Source organism: Pseudorca crassidens, chromosome 1, assembly GCF_039906515.1.
Source record: "Pseudorca crassidens isolate mPseCra1 chromosome 1, mPseCra1.hap1, whole genome shotgun sequence".
Taxonomy (NCBI): domain Eukaryota; kingdom Metazoa; phylum Chordata; class Mammalia; order Artiodactyla; family Delphinidae; genus Pseudorca; species Pseudorca crassidens.
The window spans coordinates 190266908-190289251 of record NC_090296.1 but is presented as its reverse complement, the minus strand read 5'-3'; the positions used below and the strand labels follow the sequence as shown (position 1 = coordinate 190289251).

Below are 22344 nucleotides of genomic sequence, written 5' to 3'. Positions count from 1 at the left end.
CAAAGATCAGAAAAGCTACAGAGCTGTTCTTAGAACACTGGGTGATAAACAGCTTTCATCATCCAGAATTAACTGCCTGGAATGTGTCCCCAGCTCCCTGCATTTCTGACCCCTGGTTAATACCACCTTCTGCCTTTTTGCTCTCCCAGCCCTTCCACCAGTTTTATGACTCAATTCCCTATATTAAATCCCTCTCTGTTTGAAATGCCTAAAGTGATTTCTGGTTTTAATGGCCAAACATTTACCGATGAATCCTTCTTCAATATTCTTTCTCTTTTGGATGTTTGTGGACAGGCAGACCTCCTTTTATTGTGCTTCACTTCACTGTGCTTTGCAGATACTGCATTCTTTACAAACTGAAGGTCTGTGGCAACCCTGCATCGAGCAAGTCTATCGGTGCCATTTTCCCAACAGCGTTTGCTCGCTCTGTGTCTCTGAGTCACATTTTGGCGATTCTTGCAACATTTCAAACTTTTTCATTATTATTATATTTGTCATGCTGATCTGTGATCCGTGATCTGTGTTGTTACTACCACAGCTTGCTGAAGGCTCAGATGATGGTTAGTAACTTTGAGCAAGAGAGTGTTTTTTCATTAAGGTACGTACAGTATTTTTTTAGACACAATGCTATAGCACACTTAACAGACTACAGTAGCGTGTGAACATAACTTTTGCATGCACTGGGAAACCAAAAACTGTGTGCAACTCAATCTATTGATATTCGCTTTATTGCAGGGTTCTGGAACCAAACTCGCAACATTCCAAAGTACACCTGTAAACACCCAACTTTTCATGTTTGGGCGCTGTCCTTTGTCCTCACTTGGCTGAATTCTCTGACAAGTACTTTCTGCTTTTAATTTTTTCAGTTGTCAGTGTTTCTTCCCACCACCCTCTCAACATTCGCGCACTTTGCTGCTTGGCCCTAACTGGGCTCCTCTGCTTTTAGGCCAGTGTTGTATTAAACTGCAGAACAAACTTAAGCACTGGGCAGACCCAATCCCTCCCTCTGGGGACACCTGGGGGCTCCCCTGAACCTTTTATTCCACTGGGTCATTAATGAGAAAGGTCTGCCTCAGCAGGACCCTAACCCTGGCGATGGGAGCTATGCATAACTAATGAAGAGGAAAATTGGGCGCCTGGTCAGTCTCAACATATCCCTAATAATCTCTGCATTTCCCTGTATATCTTCCTTCCTTCCAACATGAGTGCTCCAAATCCACCTTATCCCACTAACGTTTTCAAGTCTATATTTTTCTTCCTTTCCTCCCCATCTTAGGGCGCTTGGCTTCATAACTGGTTACCCCAGCTTCTCAGTAACCCTGTGCACATTTTAAATACCACTTGCCTTGGTCTCCGGTTGTGGATCCTAAGACGTCAGTAGGTATCCAGCAACTGGGAGATTTAAGAGTAGGCACAGGGACCATTCTGAATTTTACTATCCTAATATTTACTCATCGTTACAGTAAAACCTTGGATAAACCAACAGGGATGGAGTTGTTCTAGACAGACACGTGTTTCACAGAACTGGAATTTACACACTCAGGCAATAAAATGCTGTTGACTTTTAAGTGTTCTGGGGAAAATATTTACGAAGCATTTTCAGGGAAGGAGCGTGACACAGTCTACGCTTCCTAGGTGATTCAGGACTCCCCCAGGTTCCTCCCCTGAGGGGCTAGCGCATGCTGTGACCTCTGCTTAGAACAGTCCTTCCCTGCCTTGGCCTATTTATTGTTTTTGTGTGTGTTTTTTTTTGCGGTACGCGGGCCTCTCACTGTTGTAGCCTCTCCCGTTGAGGAGCACAGGCTCCGGACGCGCAGGCTCAGCGGCCATGGCTCACGGGCCCAGCCGCTCCGCGGCACGTGGGATCTTCCCGGACCGGGGCACGAACCCGTGTCCCCTGCATCGGCAGGCGGACTCCCAACCACTGAACCACCAGGGAAGCCCCGTCTTGGCCTATTTAAATCCTCCTCATCCTTTGGCTGTCAGCTCCAAGACCATTTTCCTCAGGCACAACTATATCAATTTAGTAAAACGCGTCAAACTGTTCACTTAAAATGGGTGAATTCTGTGGCATGTAAACTGTACGTCAGTAAAGCCATGAAAAACAAAACACATTTTCAAGGAGGTGGAGCATACCAACCCTCCCCCCTAAAATGCAGCTGCTTTACAGTATGTAAAGGGGGAGGGAAAGACCTTCACATTGGAGAAACCTGATGCAAACTATGTCAGCCCGATGGTCAAGGGCAACATCAACAGTGATGTCATGTGGACAGGATGTATCCTTGATATGACATGATGGAAACGGCACTTTATCTCTGTCGTCTTCCTCCCAGAAACCATAACCCCAGTCTAATTATGAGGAAAACTCCAGTACAGGTGCAACCTACAATATACCTAACTAGCTGTCCTCAAAACTGTCAAGGTCATCAAAAACAATAAAAATCCAAGACACTGTCACAGCCAAGAGGAGCCTAAGTAGACATGATGATTACAGTGTGGGATCCTAGAACGAAAAAGAACATCAGGTACAAACTAAGGAAATCTGAACAAAGCATGGACTTCTGTTAATAATAATGTATCAGTATAGGCTCATTACTGGTGACAAATGTGCTACAGTAATATAAGATGTTCATAATGGGAGAAAACGGGTTTGGGATAGATGGGAACTCTCTGAACTACATTCACGATCTCTCTGCAAATCTCGAACTGTTGTAAAAAAATAAGGTTCATTTAAATCACATTAAAAAAAAATTTCCCCAGTTTCTCAAACCAAATCAAGTCCCCCCTCCCGTAGGTTCATATAGAAATGCAGACTATTGACTAAATGAATTAACCTATCACCATATGCTGTTATGTTTGTGTGTTTTACCCACTGTATCCTTGGTATAAGGTTAGAGCCTGGTTCTTGATAGGCATTTAGTAATAAACATATGGCAAGTGCAGTGTCAGAGAATGTTAGTGCCATGACATCAGAATTGTGTCTGTTGGGACTTCCCTGGTGGCACAGTGGTTAAGAAGCCACCTGTCAATGCAGGGGACACGGGTTCGAACCCTGATCTGGGAAGATCCCACATGCCGCAGAGCAACTAGCCCGTGCGCCACAACTACTGAGCCTGTGCTCTAGAGACTACGAGCCACAACTACTGAGCCCACATGCCACAACTACTGAAGCCCACGTGCCTAGAGCTCATGTTCCGCAACAAAGAGAAGCCACCGCAATGAGAAGCCCGCGCAACGCAACGAAAAGTATCCCCTGCTTGCTGCAACTAGAGAAAGCCCGCAGGCAGCAATGAAGACCCCATGCAGTCAAAAATTAATTAATCAATTAATTAATTTTAAAAAAAAGAATTGTGTCTGTTGTGTTCTCCACTGTATCCTCATCACCCAGAGGTGCCTGGCACATTGGAGACACTCAACAGTCTCGTTCCCAAGTTGAGCCAAGGAATCCTTTCCCCAGTGGTTTGTTTGAGTTTGGGATGAAGACAGGTTAGCTCAATCTGCCTGGTTTCTTCAATAAAGCCTATGGAAGTATTGATGGCAATAATGTTTCTCACCAGATGAACAAAAGGCACAGGGATCTGGGCTGTAACAAGAGGGAAGAGTGAAGTCAACACTCAGAGTGAAGGAAGGACAAGAGACTGAGCAAGTGGCCCCTGGGACTCCCCGCCAGGGCTGTCCTCTCTAGTTCCAGGCAATTCCTGGGATCTTCTGTGTCTGGGAGACCCTCCTGCTATGTGAAGTCCAATGACATTGACCATGAGATCCTGTTGCTTAGTTCAACTTCACTGAGACTTTATCTGTGTCATGTTTGACTGGCCTGTGTTTCTATTATGAAAGATGTTGAATCAAATTAATGTGGGAACTATCACCTGTGCTAAGAGGAAGAGAAGGAAAAAAAGACAATAGAGCAGAAATGGGGACCCTAAAGGGAAAGTAGAAGCTATAAAAAGGAAAGAAGAGAAAGAACTGGAAAGAAATGAAAACGGCCTGACAAGTACACAGAAACAAACACGGGTTTCAAAGTGTTGTGAATTCATGAGGGCTTAATTTCCAAAATATACAAACAGCTCATACAACTCAATAAGAAAAAAACAAACAACACAATCGAAAAATGGGCAGAAGGGCTTCCCTGGTGGCACAGTGGTTGAGAGTCCGCCTGCCGATGCAGGGCACACGGGTTCGTCTGGAGCCCGTGCTCTGCAACGGGAGAGGCCACAACAGTAAGAGGCCCGTGTACCGCAAAAAAAAAAAAAAAAAAGAAAAAGAAAAATGGGCAGAAGACCTAAGTAGACATTTCTCCAAAGAAGACATACAGATGGCCAATAGGCACATGAAAAGCTGCTCAATATTGCTAGTTATTAGAGAAACGCAAATCAAAACTACAATGAGGTATCACTTCACACTGGTCAGAATAGTCATCATTAAAAATAATAAATGCTGGAGAGAATGTGGAGAAAAGGGAACCCTCCTGCACTGTCGTTGGGAATGTAAATTGGTGCAGCCACTATGGAGAACAGTATGGAGGTTCCTCAAAAAACTAAAAGTAGAGTTACCATATGACCCAGTGATCCCACTGCTGGGCATATACCCTGAGAAAACCAGAATTCAAAAGGAGCCATGTACCAAAATGTTCATTGAAGCTCTATTTACAATAGCCAGGACATGGAACCAACCTAAGTGTCCACTGACAGATGAATGGATAAAGAAGATGTGGCACAGGGATTTCCCTGGTGGCGAAGTGGTTAAGAATCCGCCTGCCAATGCAGGGGACACGGGTTCGAGCCCTGGTCCGGGAAGATCCCACATGCTGCGGAGCAACTAAGCCCATGAGCCCCAACTACTGAGCCTGCGCTCTAGAGCCCACGAGCCAAAACTACTGAGCCCGCGTGCCTAGAGCCCGTGCTCCGCAACAAGAGAAGCCACCGCAATGAGAAGCCCGCGCACCACAACGAAGAGTAGCCCCTGCTCACCGCAACTAGAGAAAGCCCGCATGCAGCAACGAAGACCCAACACAGCCAAAAATAAATAAATAAAATAAAGAAATTTATAAAAATAAATAAATAAAATATCACCAAGTTACCTTTAAGAAACAACAACCCACGTAGCACAGGGAGATCAGCTCGGGGCTTTGTGTCCACCTAGAGGGGTGGGATAGGGAGGGAGGGAGGGAGACGCAAGAGGGAGGGGATATGGGGATATATGTATATGTATAGCTGATTCACTTTGTTACAAAGCAGAAACTAACACACCATTGTAAAGCGATTATACTCCAATAAAGATATTTTTTAAAAAAAGGATTCATTGAAGGATTCACGGCCAGCTTCATGGGGGTGTAGTCAGTGCCAACAGCCGTCCCCACCCAGGGTTGGCGGGGACCTCAGGGTGGCTCTCGGCCACCATGGTTCCAGGTACTGGGCACATCCCAGCACGGAGGCTGCGATCCCCCAGGGCGGCCGGTCCACTGGGGATTGGGGCACAGAACTGTAAGAAGGGGCATTTGGCTTCCCCCCATCTTCATTTAGCACCAGGTCTGGCAAATTATGTAGCTGGTCCCGCTTAAAGGTTTGCATTTTGAGCAGCCAGATTTTTAATGAGTGTCATTTACCAAAATGAGGAAGAGTAGGGTGGGGTAAGAAGTGCAATTTGGGACGTGTTTAATCTCGAGATGCCTGTGAAACATCTAATTGAAAAGACCAAGTGGGCAATTGCGTAGTCTACCTACAGCTCAGGAAAAGTATGAAGTTATAGATATAAAGCTGGAATTCATCAGCCTGTAGATAGTGTTTAAAACCATGAGAATGATGGTGCAGCTGTTGTGAAAAACAGTAGGATTGGTCCTAAAACCATTAAGCATAGAATTACCATAGAATCCAGCAATTCCACTTCTGGGTATGTACCCCATGAAAGCAGGGACCCCAACAGCTATTTGTACCCCCATGTTCACAGTAGCATTATTCACAGTAGCGGAAACGTGGAAACAACTCATATGTCCATTTATAGATGAATGAATAAACAGAACGTGGTGTAGACGTAGAAGTGATATTATTCAGCCTTAAAAAGGAAGGAAATTCTGACACAGGCTACAACATGGATGAATCTTGAGGTCATGACGCTAAGTAAAAGAAACCAGTCACAAAAGGACAATACTGTGTGATTCCAATTATATGGGGAACCTAGAACAGTCAAATTCATAGAACGAATGGTGGTTACCAGGGCCTGGGAGACGAGGGAGATGGGGAGTTACTGCTTAATGGGTGCAGTTTCAGTTTTGCAAGATGAAGGAGTTCTGGAGGTGGATGGTGGTGACTGCTGCACAATGTGAATGCCCTTAGTGCCACTGAACTGTGCACTTAGAAATGATTAAAATAGTACATTTTATGTTATGTACATTTTACCAGAATAAAAAAGAACTTATTATTATTTACTGAATGCTTTCTCTATGCCCAGCACTGATCTAAGTGCTTTCCTTGTTTAAAACTCATATAACCCTTCACAACAGTCTTTAAGGTAGGTCTGACATTATCTACCCCATTTTACAAACATGGAAACTAGTGACCAGAGATGTTAAGGAACAAACCTAAGCTCACACAGCTTCTAACTGGCTGGGGTAGGATTTAGACTCAAGCGGTCTGGTTCCAGAGCCTAAGCTTTATTTTTTATTTTTATTTTTTTTAACATACTGTACTACCTGCCAACAGAGATTATGTCATAAGCTATAAGAATACACGTTTCACAATAAAACACTCATTTTTAAAATGAAAGGCTGAATTTACAGCCCACAAGCAGCTAGGTCCTGGCCTTTCACCGTATTCCAACATCACTTCCCAGCATGGAGCCTGGCACTGCAGAAGTGAAGAGAAACCATCCAGGGACGATCACTGTATCATCTCTGAGGAAACTGTTCTATGACCAGAGATATGCCCAGGAAACACGTACCGGAGGGTCTCCTGCTGCATGTGAAAAGGCCGGGATCACCCATGGTCCCTTTCCTGGTCCTTAGGAGGATACAGTGTGGACTCCGCCAGCCCAGGAGGCCAGGTCAGGGCCCCAATCCCAGGACAGGTAGGCTTGGGGAGGAGATGTGCAGTTCCTGGCTTTGGAGACAGACAGTTACTGGGCTGTATTTAAGTTGCTTCATTATGTTATCAATTAAACCTCTCAAGCAGAAGCAGTACCAAAGCCGTGGAAACTCCAGGCCTGCAGCTGGGAAAACACGGTGGCTGGACCACGGTGTACAGAAGTTCTTATTCATGAAGCAAAGTTAGAGCTGGCTGGCAAAGGGAAGGTGCAAACCACTCGTGGGGATTCCCTCACTCAGAAACACATCCCAGACTGTCAGGAACCCAGGGGCCAGTGTCGGCGCTGGGCAGGCCTGGGTCACTGAAGTGGACAGAAAGCAGGAAGGGCCAAACAACAAGGATGCGAAGTGTCGTTTTGGCTCAAGTCCTGGGCGGTTGGGAGAGGGTGAGCGACCTTAGATTGACCTCGAGGCAGCATCCCCAGATCTGAATGCATCCTTTAGAGGCAGGGAGGCCCAGGCCCCAGAGCAGTGAGCAGGCAGCCCGCTTCCTAAACCCCCCTTCCAGGTGGCATTTAAGTTGACCCATCGCCGTTGCCTTTGAAGTATTCCTACCTCTCAGCACCCCCCTTTTTAAATTTACTTGTTTTTGTTTATTTATTTTTGGCTGCGTTGGGTCTTCATTGCCGTACCTGGGCTTTCTCTAGTTGCAGCGAGTGGGGGCTACTCTTCGTTGCGGTGCGTGGGCTTCCCATTGTGCGGGCTTCTCATTGCGGTGGCTTCTCGTTGCGGAACACGGGCTCTAGTCAGTAGCTGTGGCTCGCAGGCTCTAGAGCGCAGGCTCAGTAGTTGTGGCTCACGGGCCCAGCCGCTCCGCGGCCTGTGGGATCTTCCCGGACCAGGGCTCAAACCCATGTCCCCTGCATTGGCAGGCGGGTTCTTAACCACTGCGCCACCAGGGAAGCCCCTCAGGGCCCTTTCTGAGGTGGGAAGGACTCTGACCTCAGCTATGCGACCTGGGTCAGATGTTCTGGGTGAGCACGGCCAAGGCTCCTCCTGGTTAGGGGGCCCTGCCCTAGTGACATTCACACCAACAGAAAGAGAATGAAACAGGGTTCCTTTCTCTGGTCCCAACTTTGAGGAGGGCAACTTACTTTAAGTTCCAGTTTTAAAAAATCAGCACCTCCTTCCTTCATTACTAAATATTGGGTTGGCCAAAATGTTTGTTTGGGTTTTTCCATAGATGTTAAAGATGAAATTTTGGCCAACCCAATACAAGTTTTAAGCACATACTCATCTCCACGCACCACCCCAGCACACACCCATCTTCCTAACGCTAACTGCTCCATAACTATTGCTGTCTTGCGGTGTTTGGGATCCTCAACACTTGACATAAACACATTTAAATATATATGTATGTGTATTCGTCTGCTAGAGCTGCCATAACAATATACCACAGACTGAGGGGCTTAAACAATAGAAATGTATTTTCTCACAGTTCTGGAGGCTGGAAGTCCAAGTTCAAGGTGTGGGCAGGGTCAGTTACTGCAGAGGCCTCTCTCCTTGGCTTGTAGACAGCTGCCTTCTCTCTGTGTCCTCACATCGTCTTCCATCTGTATGAGTCTGTCTTGGTCTGTTTGGGCGGCTGTAACAAAATACCACAAACTAGGTGGTTTGTATATAGCAGAAATGCATTGCTCACAGTTCTGGAGGCTGGAAGTCCAAGATCAAGATGAGGATAGATTTGGTGTCTGGTGCGGCCCATTTCCTGGTTCATAGACAGCCATTTCCCTTGTGTCCTCACATGGTAGAAGGGGTGATGGAGCTCTCTGGGGTCTCTTTTATAAGGGCACTAATCCATTCATGAGGGCTCCACCCTCATGACCTAATCACCCCCAAAGACCCCACCTCCAAATACCATCTCATTGGGGGCTAGGATTTAGCATATGAATTTTGGGGGGACACAAACATTCAATCTATAGGTGTCTGAGTCCTAATCTCCTCTTCTTATAAGGACACCAGTTGTATTGGATTAGGGCCCATCCATATTTCCCAATTTTGCCTAAATTACCTCTTTAAAGGCCCTATCTCCAAATACAGTCACATTCTGAAATTTTGGGGGTTAGGGCTTCAATACATGAATTTGGAGGAGGGGGGGACACAATTCAGCCCATACAGTATGGAAGTGACCGAGGAGGTTCTGCTGAATCCAGCGTTAGCACAAGGCCCATCAAAGATGTTTTGTTTAACTTATCGGAAATAGCTAAAGTTATAGCAAGGAGGCAGAGAAACTATGTTTTGTTATCTTCATTTCCATTCTCACCACCTTTAAAGGAAATTTCAAAAACAACACCTATAGCAGTAAATCCCAGCACTCGTTAGCTATGGTTTCCTCCTAAATTTTGTTTTAATACTTCAGTTCTCTGATCCTTCCTCAAGGCAACGCAAATATCAAAAAACAACCCAACATGTTAGCCTCATCCCCAGGAAACGGCAACCCAGTAAGCAAAAGAACCCAGCCTCCCTGGGTCACTGGACTCACAACCAGAATTCCACCAAGCAGAAATAACAGGTGGCAACATTTAGTGCATTCCTTGTTTTCTGTTTTCCTTTTTCCTACCTATCAGTACCTTACGTTGCTGAGAACACAGTTCGTATTGAAATCAGTCTTGCTTTTTTCTGTTACACTTGATCAGACTCCTTTCCTAACATCGTTAAAAATTATTCATCGACGTGTTGAACGGCTGCATAATACTACGTGGTTTTTCATGATGTCATTTCCCTATTTCTAACTGTTGGAAGCAACATTTAGGTTGTTTCCAGTCTTTCTCAATTACAAATAATGATGACAAACGTCTTTGGTTTATATCCCAGCCTGTGTTTCTGAGCATTTCTTTAGGCTAGATTCCTATTAGTGAAATTACTCTATCTAATGTACATACACTTATTTTGAAGGCTTTGGGAACATAGGAAAAGAGCTGTCTTTTCAGATTCTGTGACTTCGTGGGTCAGGCCCTCCCCTGATGTTAATCCAGCATTTGGTCCTATGTTCTTACCAAGGTATCTTTGCCCTCTGCCACCTTTCCAGCCAAGCACAATTATTACTTCCAATAATTACAGGTTGCTGTGATAGGTACGAGGAATAAAAAGCACCACAGCTGCTCGTGGGGATAAAATGGTGAGGAGGGGTGTAGAAATGCTTGCATTTACAAAGCACTTTTCCTCCAAAGAGCGCAAAGGTTTTCCGAGACATGGTCTCGTTAATCTTAGGTCTGTTAGTTTCCCTTCTGATGCAGATCCAAACATAAACCTTATTTGTTGGCTTGCATTTAGGCACTCACTGTGCTCCAGTTTTCTTGATGTTCCCTAAAGTGACTTTTATATTTAGGACTTCTGTTCATGCAGATGACAAAAAAGCCCCAACTGGGTCTACTCATCGCTCACCCTTAAGACCCACAGGAGGAAAAGAGGAAGGACAATTGGTCTCATCTGAAGAATGAACAGAGAAGTTCAGTAGCCCAGAGAAGTTAAGTAACCCAGCACAGGGTGAAACGGGGATTCAGGGCAGAAGCCCTAAATGACAGCTGCACACAGGCAGGTTGCTTTCTTTCACAGTTGCTTGCTTACATCTTTTTGCACAAATACATGCACAATTTCTGACTTTGTAGACATTTTGAAATGAATCGTGGTAGATGGAATATTGGCTCCCCCAAAGATGTCCACCTCCTAGCCTCAGACCCTGTGAATACATTACCTTACGCGGCAAAAGGGACAGACTTTGCAGATGTGATTAAATTAAGGATCTTGAGATAGTGAGATTACCTTGGGTTATTATGTGCAATCACAAGAATCCTTACAAGAGGGAGGCAAAACTTTTGGGCATCAAAGGACGCTACCAAGAGAGTGAAACGACAGTGGGAGAAAATATCTGCAAATTGTATGTCTGATAAGGGATTAATATCCAGAATACATAAAGAACTCCTACAACTCAATGACAAAAGGACAAACAGCCCAACTAAAAATGGGCCAAAGATTTAGATAGACATTTCTCCTAAGAAGATATACAATTGGCCAACGAGCACATGAAAGGATGCTCAACATCATTCATCATTAAAGAAATCAAAACTACAACAAGAAACCACCTCACATGCATGAAGATAACTATAATCATAAAGACAGACAATAACAAATGTTGGTGAAGATGTGGAGAAATTGGAACCCATGCGCATTGCTGGTGGGAATGTAAAATGGTGCCGTTACCATGGAAAACAGTTTGGCAGCTCCTCCAAATCTAAACGTAGCATCTTCATATAATCCCACAATTCTGCTCTTAGGTACACAACTGAAAGAAGTGAAAACAGGAACTTAAACATACTCCAATGTTCATTGCAGCATTATTCACAATATGGAAAAAGTGGAAATAAGCCAAGTGTCCATCAACTGATGAACAGATAAACAAAATGTGGTGTATGCATTCAATGCAATATTATTCAGCCACAAAAGGAATGGAGTTCTAAAATATCCTACAACATGGATGAATATCGAAAACATTACATTAAGTGAGAAGGACAAATACAAAAGGATAAACGCTGCATGACTCCATTTACATGAAATATGTAGAATAGGCAACTCGTAGAAACAGCAAATGGACTCCAGCCGGCAGGAGGGAATGGGGAGTTATTGCTTAACACGTAAAGGGTTTCTGCTTGGGCGAGGAAGGGTTTTGGAAATAGTGGGACTGTTGTACTACATTGTGGTTGTAATTAATGCCACTGAATTGTACACTTAAAAAAAGGGTTAATGCCGAATTTTATGTTATATATATTTTACAACAATAAAAATAAAGAGGGAGGCAAGAGGGTCAAGGTCAGAGAAAAGAGATGCAAGGACGTAAGCAGAGATTGGAGTGATGTGCTTTGAAGACAAAGGAGTAGGGCCGGGAGCCAAGGAATGATGGCAGCCTCCAGAAAAAGGTAAGAAAACAGATTCTCTCTGGAGCTTCCAACGTCTTGATTTCAGCCTTCTAAAACCCTTACGGGACTTCTGACCTCCAGAATAGTAAAATAATAAATTGTGTTGCTTTAAGCCACTAGGTTTGTGGTAATTTGTTACAGCAGCAGTAGGAGACTAATCACGGATGTAAAACCTTATTATATTATTATAGTTCACTCACAGGATACATGGATTCAGTTTAGTTGATCCACGTGACTTTTAAAGTTCCACACCAAAGCACCCTACAGTTTGGGTAGAAGAGCTGATGAACCGGCCTGAAGGGCCCACTGAGTTTAACCAACGTGCGATAGATCAGACTGGGATTCTTCGAGAGACCCGGGCTCTCAGACCGTGGTCCCCTTTCCTGAAAAGATAAGCTGTGGAATGGATTCAATTAACGACATCCCAAAGAAAAATATTTCTACAGAAACAACCCTGAAAATTCATGCATATGTGAATTGTGTGATTTATGAAAATTCGAGCTGTGTGACCCAAGCGGGACTGGATTTAGAGACCAAATTCTGTGTTCACTGCTCCCACGTCTTCTTGCCCCTTCTTTACACTCCTGTAGCACCCGGCCTGGCCTCTTATCACGCTGTTCCCTTGAGGGCTGGGACCAGGTCTTCTTAAGCTTGGCGCCGAGAGAGCACAGAATTTACATTTTCATCCTTATCTCTTATTATGGAATGAAAAGCTTTCTTTTTGATAAACCACTAGGAGGGGAGATGAAGTTCTGGAGAGTATCCGAAAAGATCAGGAAAAACCAGCGTGTCCCAAGGACATCTACATCCTAGTAAGAGACACCTAGAGATATAATAGGATTAACTTCACAGCACCTACAGAACGGTCATACCCAGCCCTGCATCTCTCCACCCTCTCTCCTAACACCAGCATCTTGATTCCTAGGCATATCCTGGTGGTTTTTCTCTAAAAACACCAGCCTACAGTTGGTTCAATCCCTAAGATTCTCTGCGGAATTCCCAAGCTGCTTCTTATCCATTTATCACCCTTACATGACTTTGCTCCATGAACTTGATAATGGCTAATCAAGTCTCAGGCCAGCTCCATCACCTGAGCTCCAAGCCAGGGGCTGCGGATGTCTTTCACGTGGTGGCACCGGGTGGGTACAAAGGCTCTGCTGGCGGGGGTGTCACAGCCAGAGTTATGGACTCAACCATCGTCCCCAGGGACCTGTGGCTCATGGTGGAAGTAGTGGGTTTCTGCCAGTTGCCACGGTGCCCTTTAACTGCAGCGATGGACACAGAACCAAGGAGGAGGGGCAACCAGGTGGGACGGCAGATGCCCAGGGCTGCATTTAGGGCTCTGCCAACTCACTTCTTCCCAAGAGTGCCCTGATCAGTGTTTGGTTTCTTGCACTTTGCTTACAGGCTGAGGTAAATAAAGAAATGCCGGTAAATCCACCTGCCCTTTCTTTCTTCCTGTTCTCCCCAGAAAAATCACAAGTCATACACAGAAGATCAGTAAACAACAAAGACCTTTGTCAAAAAAGAGCAAGGGAGAAAGTGAACAGAAGGCTGATAATCTGTCACTGCCACTTAACAGAACATTTCTCCAAATCGCTTTTATTTTTTTCTAATTACAGAAGGAAGGCATGTTTATTGTAAACAATTTGGAAAATAGAGAAAAACACGAAGAAAAAAGGCAAATTATCTGTAATCTTAGCATCCTGAGATACCACTGTCCCTGCGCTAACACCGTCTATACTCTTACTCTGCCTTAATTTGGTTCAGAGTCCTGTTATATTATTATTACTATTACTGTTGTTGTGGTTGTTGCTTGTTGCCTGACTATCTCAGTAGAACATGAAGCCCATGAAGGCAGGGAATCTGCATCCCTGTGCACCAAGGACAGTGCTCAATAAATATTTGTTAAATGAGAAACAGTCGAAAAGACACGCGCATCCCAACTTTCACAGCAGCACTATTTACAATAGCCAGGACATGGAAGCGACCTAAGTATCCACCGACAGATGAATGGATAAAGAAGATGTGGTACATGGGACTTCCCTCGTGGTCCAATGGTAAAAAATCTGCCTTCTAATGCAGAGGACGTGGGTTCGATCCCTGGTCAGGGAACTAAGATCCCATGTGCCACGGGGCACCTAAGCCTGTGCGCCACAACTACTGAGCCCACCTCAACTAGAGAAGAGAAAACCCACATGCCACAACCAGAGAGAGGCCCGCAGGCCACAACGAGAGAAGCCCAAGTGCCACAACGAAGAGCCCATGCGCCACAACGAAAAAATCCCTCATGCCTCAAGGAAGATCCTGTGTGCCTGCAACTAAGACCCAACAGAGCCAAAATTAATTAATTGATTTAAAAAAAGAACCATGTTTATTAAAAAAAAAAGAAGATGTGGTACATATATACAATGGAATGTTACTCAGCCATAAAAAAGAACGAAAAAATGCCATTTGCAACAACATGCATGGACCTAGAGATTATCATACTAAGTGAAGTAAGTCAGAAAGAGAAAGACATATACCATATGATATCACTTATATGTAGAATCTAAAAAAATGGTACAAATGAACTTATTTATAAAACAGAAATGGACTCACAGATGTAGAAAACAAACATGGTTACTGGGGGGAAAGAGGGGGAGAGATAAATTGGGAGATTGGGATTGACATATACACACTATGATATATAAAATAGATAACTAATAAGGACCTACTGTATAGCACAGGGAACTCTAATCAATACTCTGTAATGGCCTATATGGGAAAAGAATCTAAAAAAGAATTGATGTATGTATATGCATAACTGATTCACTTTGCTGTATGGCAGAAACTAACACAACATTGTACATCAACTATACTCCAATAAAATTAATTTTTTTTTTTTTTTTTTTTTTTGCTGTACGCGGGCCTCTCACTGTTGTGGCCTCTCCCGTTGCGGAGCACAGGCTCCAGACGCGCAGGCCCAGCTGCCATGGCTCACGGGCCCAGCCGTTCCGCGGCATGTGGGATCTTCCCGGACCGGGGCACGAACCCGCGTCCCCTGCATCGGCAGGCAGACTCTCAACCACTGCACCACCAGGGAAGCTCCCTCCAATAAAATTAATTTTAAAAAAACAACAAAAAAGAAAAACAAATCAGCTTTTAATCTTTTTTTTCTAAAACACCTATATACATAAATTATGTTTATAAAGCATTATTTTTGTTAATTTTAAAAACCATTCTATTACCAAGAGCCCCAAAGAGAATATCTGAAATACTTATGGTCTGAAAAGTAGAGCCCGATGGACTCACCTACACATCCCTTCCTCTCGGGGGAGTTTCAGAGCAGCAGCTCTGGGGAACAGATGACATCACTGTTCCAGCCAGGGCTGACGGCCTTTGAAAGGTGCACTCAGCTCATGTGCTTTCCCCCTTAGCTTCATGCAGCTGCTGGTGTGCGCACGGATACACTTGAACAGGTGATCGGGTTGCCCAGGAGGTAAGGTTGAGCAGGCTGGACGCAATGGAAGGTCAAGGGCGTGAAGGCATCAAGGAGCAAGTGCAAAATTAAGGCATCTGAACAGGTGGTTACTGGACTCTCCAGCTCCCTCTATTCCTCATCCTCAGATCTGCTTTGCCTTAAAACGTCTGAGAGCATCTGAAGTGACCTATTTCAACACACCTTCGCTTTACGTCAACGTCTTCCTGACTCTCCACCTATTCTTCTCTTCTCAGGAGCAAACATCCTCCTTCCTTCCCCTGGTTCCTCCTTCCTGGTACTTGTGACCTTAATGATGTCCCCTCCCAGCATCGCTAGGATTCTGCTCCATGGTTATCTCCTCTCTCTACTCTTACCTTCAGTTTTTCCAGATACATTCATTCCTTCCTCTTTTTATGACTGTTCTCGAACTACCCAGTCCCCCAAATTATCCTCCTTCCCACTCATGCTACCCATCTCGTCTCTTCCCTCATCTTCATATCGATCTGATTGATAGAGAAGTTTACACCTGTTGTAAATATCTCCCCCCACTCACTCTTTCCTTAACTTCCTGTAATGTGGTTTCTACCTTGATTCCAGGACCGTCAGTGACCTTCCACCTGCTCTGTCTGAAAGCCTTCACTCACCTCATCCTCTCTGTAGCATCTTACACTGTCAACTATCACTGTCATCTGTACAACGACTGGCAAGCGTGGTCTCCTTCAAATTCCATGTTCACCTCTCTATGCACCCTCCTGATACAGCCTACACACTGATGACAAATTAATCTTTCTAAGGCATAATCTTTCTAAGGTGTTGTCTAAGATTAATTTCTTTCTATGGCTAAACCAGTAAATTAGAAAAAGTACTAAATATACTGGGTCAGGACTTGAGCAAGTCATTTAACAAGCCTCTCATCCTTGGACAGAAGGTTGAGTGATGTGGATATAACCCAGAAGCATTTTAGCAGAAGACCTCACGTCGATGCAAACAGAGCTGGTCCAGAGTGAAAGCTCAACGATGGGGCTCTACCAACCGTCAACTGTGGTGCAGTGGGCACGGCCACTTCCACTGTCAAGAGTGGTGAATCTGAATACAGTAAGTGCTAAGCAATGTCCTGCAAAGTGACTGCAATTTGTTGCCTCACTTATCCTGCTCCTTCTAAGTTTACCTTTAGTGTAGCGATGGCCAAGGCGAGGCACTGTGGAGGCATAATCCTGGTTTATCATGTCCTTAGACCCGAACCAACCCCGGGATACCAGTCTGTAATACCCAAGAAGGTCTCCAGCACCCAGGCCTCTTCACCAGCTCTCATTCTCCTGACTCAGTCCTTTCCTGTCCAGGATCTCGTCCTCTGTCTGCTCAAGAGCATCCTCTCAAAACCCTCCTGTCCTTCTCCCAAGGTGCATCCACTAGACACGGGCTCCCTTAGGACCAGATTCATGTTTACTTATCATTTTAATATCATTAGCGTGAGGAAGTGCCCCTCTTCCATTCTGTCCACCTGCATCTTGGCTGTCTCACTGTCTTCGAGACCAAAATGTCATCATGGCAGCCACCTTTGTTCTCCTAGCTGTTTCTGCACTATTTCTGCAGGCTGGTAACAGACCTTAACTTCATTTACTTAACGCATTCTGTTTCCACTAACCAACCCCTGAACTCCCCTTCTCCAAAGCAATACAGTTCTCCTACTCAATACTCTCCAACAAGATCATTAAGGACTTTTAGTGCAGGTAAAACTGGTCTATTTTGGCAAAGGGTATCCATTCGAATGTAAATGAGCAAGGAATAGGAAATCTATGACGGATCTAAAAATTATCAAAGTCAGACCTGCATCCATCATTAGAGGGAATACACCTGGGGACGGCAGTTTTTTTGTTTTTTAAAAAAGCTGTTTGTTTGGGTTTTTTAAGTCTTTACTGAATTTGTTACAATATTGCTTCTGTTCTATGTTTTGGTTTTTTGGTCCTGAGGCATGTGGGATCTTAGCTCCCTGACCAGGAATCGAACCCGCAGCCCCTGCATTGGAAGATGAAGTCTTAACCAATGGACCGCCAGGGAAGTCCTGGGACAGCAGTTTTAACCCCTCTTAATCACGTGGAATTTATGCACAAATGGACTTATGAACAGCTTGTTTGTAAGTAGAGGCATGTTGGTATGGTTCAGTGGATTAATAACTTGTTGAACAACTTTAACAAAAGATATGGGTTGGTAGACCCATGTCAATCTCTTTTCTTTTTTAAAAAACTTATAATTTTTAAAAAATTGAGGTATAGTTGATTTACAATATGATGTCAGTTTCAGGTGTACAACACAGAGATTCAAAAATGTTATAGCTTACATTCCATTTACAGTTCTTATAAAATATCGGCTATATTCCCTGTGCTGAACAATATATCCTTGTGGCTTATTTATTCTATACATAGTAGTTTGTACCTCTTAATCCCCTACACCTATCGTGACCCCCTCCATCCTTGTCCCCACTGATAACCATAGCTTGGGGCTGCATAGTCTGTAACCACTATATCTGTGAATGTTTCTTTTTTGTTATATTCACTAGTTTGTTTTACTTTTTAGATTCCACATATAAGTAATAACGTACAGTATTTGCCTTTCTCTGACGTTTCACTATGGATAATATTTTCTATGACCATCCACATTGCAGCAAATAGCAGAATTTCATTCTTTTTATGGCTGAGTAGTATTCCAGTGTGTGTGTGTGTGTGTGTGTGTGTGTGTGTGTACCACATCGTCTTTATCCATTCATCTGTTGATAGACACTTAGGTTGCTTCCATATCTTGGCAATTGCAATCCATGTCAATTTAAAATGAGGTCTCTATTGCTTGATCAGTCTTCATTTCTGCCCTTTTCATGCCTTTCCAATTTGTGAAGGGATAAGAAAATCAGTGCTGAAAAATAATTTTAAGAATAAGGGTTCTCATACTGATATAAAATGAACATGTGTCCATTAATTAACTCATTAACTAACCATGAAGGCAGTAAAACATTACAACTGGCTCCAAGGGGAATCCAAAGAAACGAAAAGTATAGAAGCAATCAGAAATGTTGAAATAATTTGCTAATCGCTGCAAGACTCGCAGCCTCTTTCACGGGGTGGAAGTCAATTGCAGGCCCACCAGACAAAATTCATTTTTCTCTTTCTGGACAAGAATTTTTTGCATCACTCCTATGTGTTTTCTACAATTTATATTTGCAAAACAGTTCTGTGAAAAACAATGAAAGACACAGACCCCCGTAAAGCCAGACAACCCAGAAGAATCTGCTCGATGATACCCAGCAATCCACTGAATGGAAACTCAGGAATCTTTTTGCCCATTTCAAGGCCTTTCACAATTTTTCCTGACAATAAGAGGAAACAATCATAAAGCAATCTGAGGTCTTTTGCAGGGACCAAGTACAAGGAGAGAATAGAAAAGCTTATAGCTTAGCAGTAGTGCCTTCGGGAATGGCTTAGGAGTTGAAATCAGTACTATGTTCATCAGTTCAGTGTGATGAGCGCCAGTATTATATTGAGTGTGACTCCCCAAAAAAATCTTAAATTATTTTTCCACTTCAGGCATCTTCTGTAGAATGAGAGGAGGGAAGGGTCTGCCCTGGTCAGCTGTGATCAGACAACCGGGTTCCATGCACCGCATTTATTTGTTTGTTTGTTTGTTTGTTTGTTTGGCTGTGTTGGGTCTTCGTTGCTGTGCGCGGGCTTTCTCTGGTTGAGGCCAGCGGAGGCTACTCTTCCTTGCGGTGAGCGGGCTTCTCGTTGCTGTGGCTTCTCTTGTTGCGGAGCATGGGCTCTAGGTGCGCGGGCTTCAGTGGTTGCGGCTTGCAGGTTCCAGAGCGCAGGCTCAATAGTTGTGTCACATGGGCTCAGTAGTTGTGGCTTGCGGGCTTAGTTGCTCTGAGGCATGTGGGATCTTCCCGGACCAGGGCTTGAACCCGTGTCCCCTGCATTGGCAGGCAGATTCTTAACCACAGAGCCACCAGGGAAGTCCTATGTACCACATTTTATAAGAACTGGAGACAGGCAGGCAGGTAAAGGAACGTGGAGTGGTGGAGGAAACCAAGAATATCCGGTCTAGAGAAGAAAAAGCTCAAATAGGAATGGGATAGCTGTCTTCAAAGTCCTACAGGACAAATGTGGAAGAAGGCTTAAGGAAAACATTCCTAAATTATAACCCAATGTACGGTGATGTTGACAACAGCAGCCAAGATTTATTGAGCTTTACTCTCTGGCAAATCCTGAGCTAAGCATTTTACAAGTGTCATCTCATTAAACCCTCACAACAAAGAGAATCTAGTGGCCAAGTCTAGACTTGACAGTCAGAGATGTCAAGCTTTGCATGGAACCAAAGGCCTTTAAGTTCCTTTGAGCCCAGAGATCACGCGGTTCTGTGTCCCTCTGCTGCTCAAAGACCTCCAATGGATCCCTACTGGCTACTATGTTAGGTACACATTTCTCAGCCTGCCAATAAAGGCTCTTCACGGGATGGCCCAAATCACTCTCTCTGGGTTTGTCACCTGAAAACTAACACCCAAAAAAGTACCAAATCCAGCCGTGTAAGGTTCTCAACCAACCCTTCTTCAACTTGACCACCTCTCCACATTCTATCCATGCTTTTCCATCTCCGATGTTACCTCCTTCTCAAAATCATTCTAGTACCTTCTTTCCCTCCTCTTCCACCCTCCTCCTCTCTCCAGTAGCATTTTGCACTCCTTCTGCCACATGCTGGCCACTGTCATAGTTACTAAGTCCTTGTTTAATCTCTTCTACCAGCTTACAAACTCCTTGAGGGGAGGGCTGTTGGCCAGATGTGTTGAGTGGCCAGAGAAGGAAGGTGGGACTTAGATGGGGAAGAAGAAGCTTGAGGAAACTTCCAAGGCAACAGGAAGAATCCCAGGTCCTTCACCAGGGGAGCAGTTTCTGGAATGCCTTCGTCACTTGTGCTCCTCTGAGCTATTCTCTTTCTTCTCACCTCTTAACAGAAGGGAGGATGCAGCTCTCTTTTTTTCTGGAGGCAGCCTGGCTTACCCACAGAGGATGGCATTCCCTGTGAGACGACAGGGCAGTGGGGGCTTCCTCCCTTCGGTACCCAGACCCCGACAGCAAGTCAACAAGTGTTTGATAAATGACTCATTTATTTATTGTAGTTGGTGTCAAGACTGGACAAGTACGTTTGGGTCCAGGTTATAGAAGGCCTTGAACATCAAGACAAGGGGAGCGCCTACGGATCCTTGACCCAGAAAGTGACTTCCTTACATGATTTTCTCTAGTTGTCTTGTATGTATTGATATTTTTTTCAAAAGTGTTTTGCAAATATGAATTATCAGGTCCAACAGGACAGTAGGAGGAGCCAGTACAAATAACCAGCAGGGATGGTCCCCAGGGGCTAAGGGCCCTTCCAAGACACATATAAGTACAAATTCCATGTGAATATTTTTACCTGGGCTGTTCCCTCCAAATATTTTTAACAGGGCCCAAACCCATTGTAGAGCACCTGTAAATTGTTTGTATAACATTAAAAGATATATTTATTGTCACTTATTTGATGAAGGCATTGAAACAATATAAATCCAACTTAGTGTTCTTGTATGTATTTTTTTAAGATTTTTTTTTTGATGTGGACTATTTTTAAAGCCTTTACTGAATTTGTTACAATATTGCTTCTGGTTTTTTTTAATATAAATTTTATTTACTTATTTATTTTTGGCTGCGTTGGGTCTTCGTTGCTGTGTGCGGGCTTTCTCTAGTTGCAGTGAGCAGGGGCTACTCTTTGTTGCGGTGTGCGGGCTTCTCATTGTGGTGTCTTCTCTTGTTGTAGAGCTCGGGCTCTAGGTGCATGGGCTTCAGTAGTTATGGCACGTGGGCTCAGTAGTTGCGGTTCATGGCCTCCAGAGCACAGGCTCAGTAGTTGTGGCACACGGACCTAGTTGCTCCGCAGCATGTGGGAATCTTCCCGGACCAGGGCTTGAACCCGTGTCCCGTGCATTGGCAGGCGGATTCTTAACCACTGCGCCACCAGGGAGGCCCTTGCTTCTGTTTCATGTTTTGGTTTTTTGGCCACGAGGCATGAGGGATCTTAGCCCCGCAACCAGGGATCCAACCCGCACCCCCTTCACTGGAAGGTGAAGTCTCAACCACTGGACCTCCAGGGAAGTCCCGTTCTTGTATGTATTTTTTTAAAAATACGCTCATACAATCCTTTTTTGACCTCTCATTCACCCACGTCTTGCTCTAGTTGCTCGAAAATGTTACCGCAGACATTTGATAGTTTTGTGTTTCCTCTGCTTTTTGTCATCTCCCACCTAGACCTAGAATATGCTTCGCCCCTCCTCCACAGACACAGAAACGTCCTTTGCCAATTTCCCTCTCCCCCAAATCCGTAAAAGCCTCTTGACATGTCTGCTTTTCTCTTGAGGATTTTCCCTCTTTCCTCCCTTAGCTGTTCCACTGCTCTGTTTCAACGAACTGTGACTTACCTGGGTCTGGGGCTCTCTGGTTCCTATTACGGAGGTCCGACTCTTTTCCTGTGGGAGGCTGCAGAGAAAGTGAACAGCCCAGTAAGCCATCAGGAATTTCTCGCTGATCAGTGGGTTGCCTGCACTTCGTACGTCTTTTTTCCAGAACTACGGAGCAACCACCTCCCCACCCAGGAGCTGGGTGGTCTCCCAGGACTCTGGCCATCCTGCCCAGTGGAAATAACATGAGGATGGTGTTCTGAGCCGCCACTTCATCGTCAACTTTCAAAACAACCCCCTCACGTGGGTTACTACCTCGATACCACGGATAGAGACGCAATGTGGAGAAACTGAATAATATCTCCCAAGTTACAGAGCTAGTGAGTGACAGAGCCAGGACTCAAATGCAGCCTTCCTGACC

At 44.5% G+C, this 22344-nt stretch overlaps 1 long non-coding RNA gene across 1 annotated transcript in view; it reads right to left on the bottom strand.

The window, feature by feature from the left end:
- Nucleotides 1–8463: 8463 nt before the first annotated feature.
- Nucleotides 8464–22344, bottom strand: part of LOC137206267 (uncharacterized) — a 28491-nt gene continuing 14610 nt past the window's right edge. The window contains exons 2-3 of the long non-coding RNA XR_010934613.1: nt 21945–22002; nt 8464–8663 (exon numbers count right to left, since the gene is read on the bottom strand). This is a non-coding gene — a long non-coding RNA (uncharacterized lncRNA). The remainder of the gene's footprint in view (nt 8664–21944; nt 22003–22344) is intronic.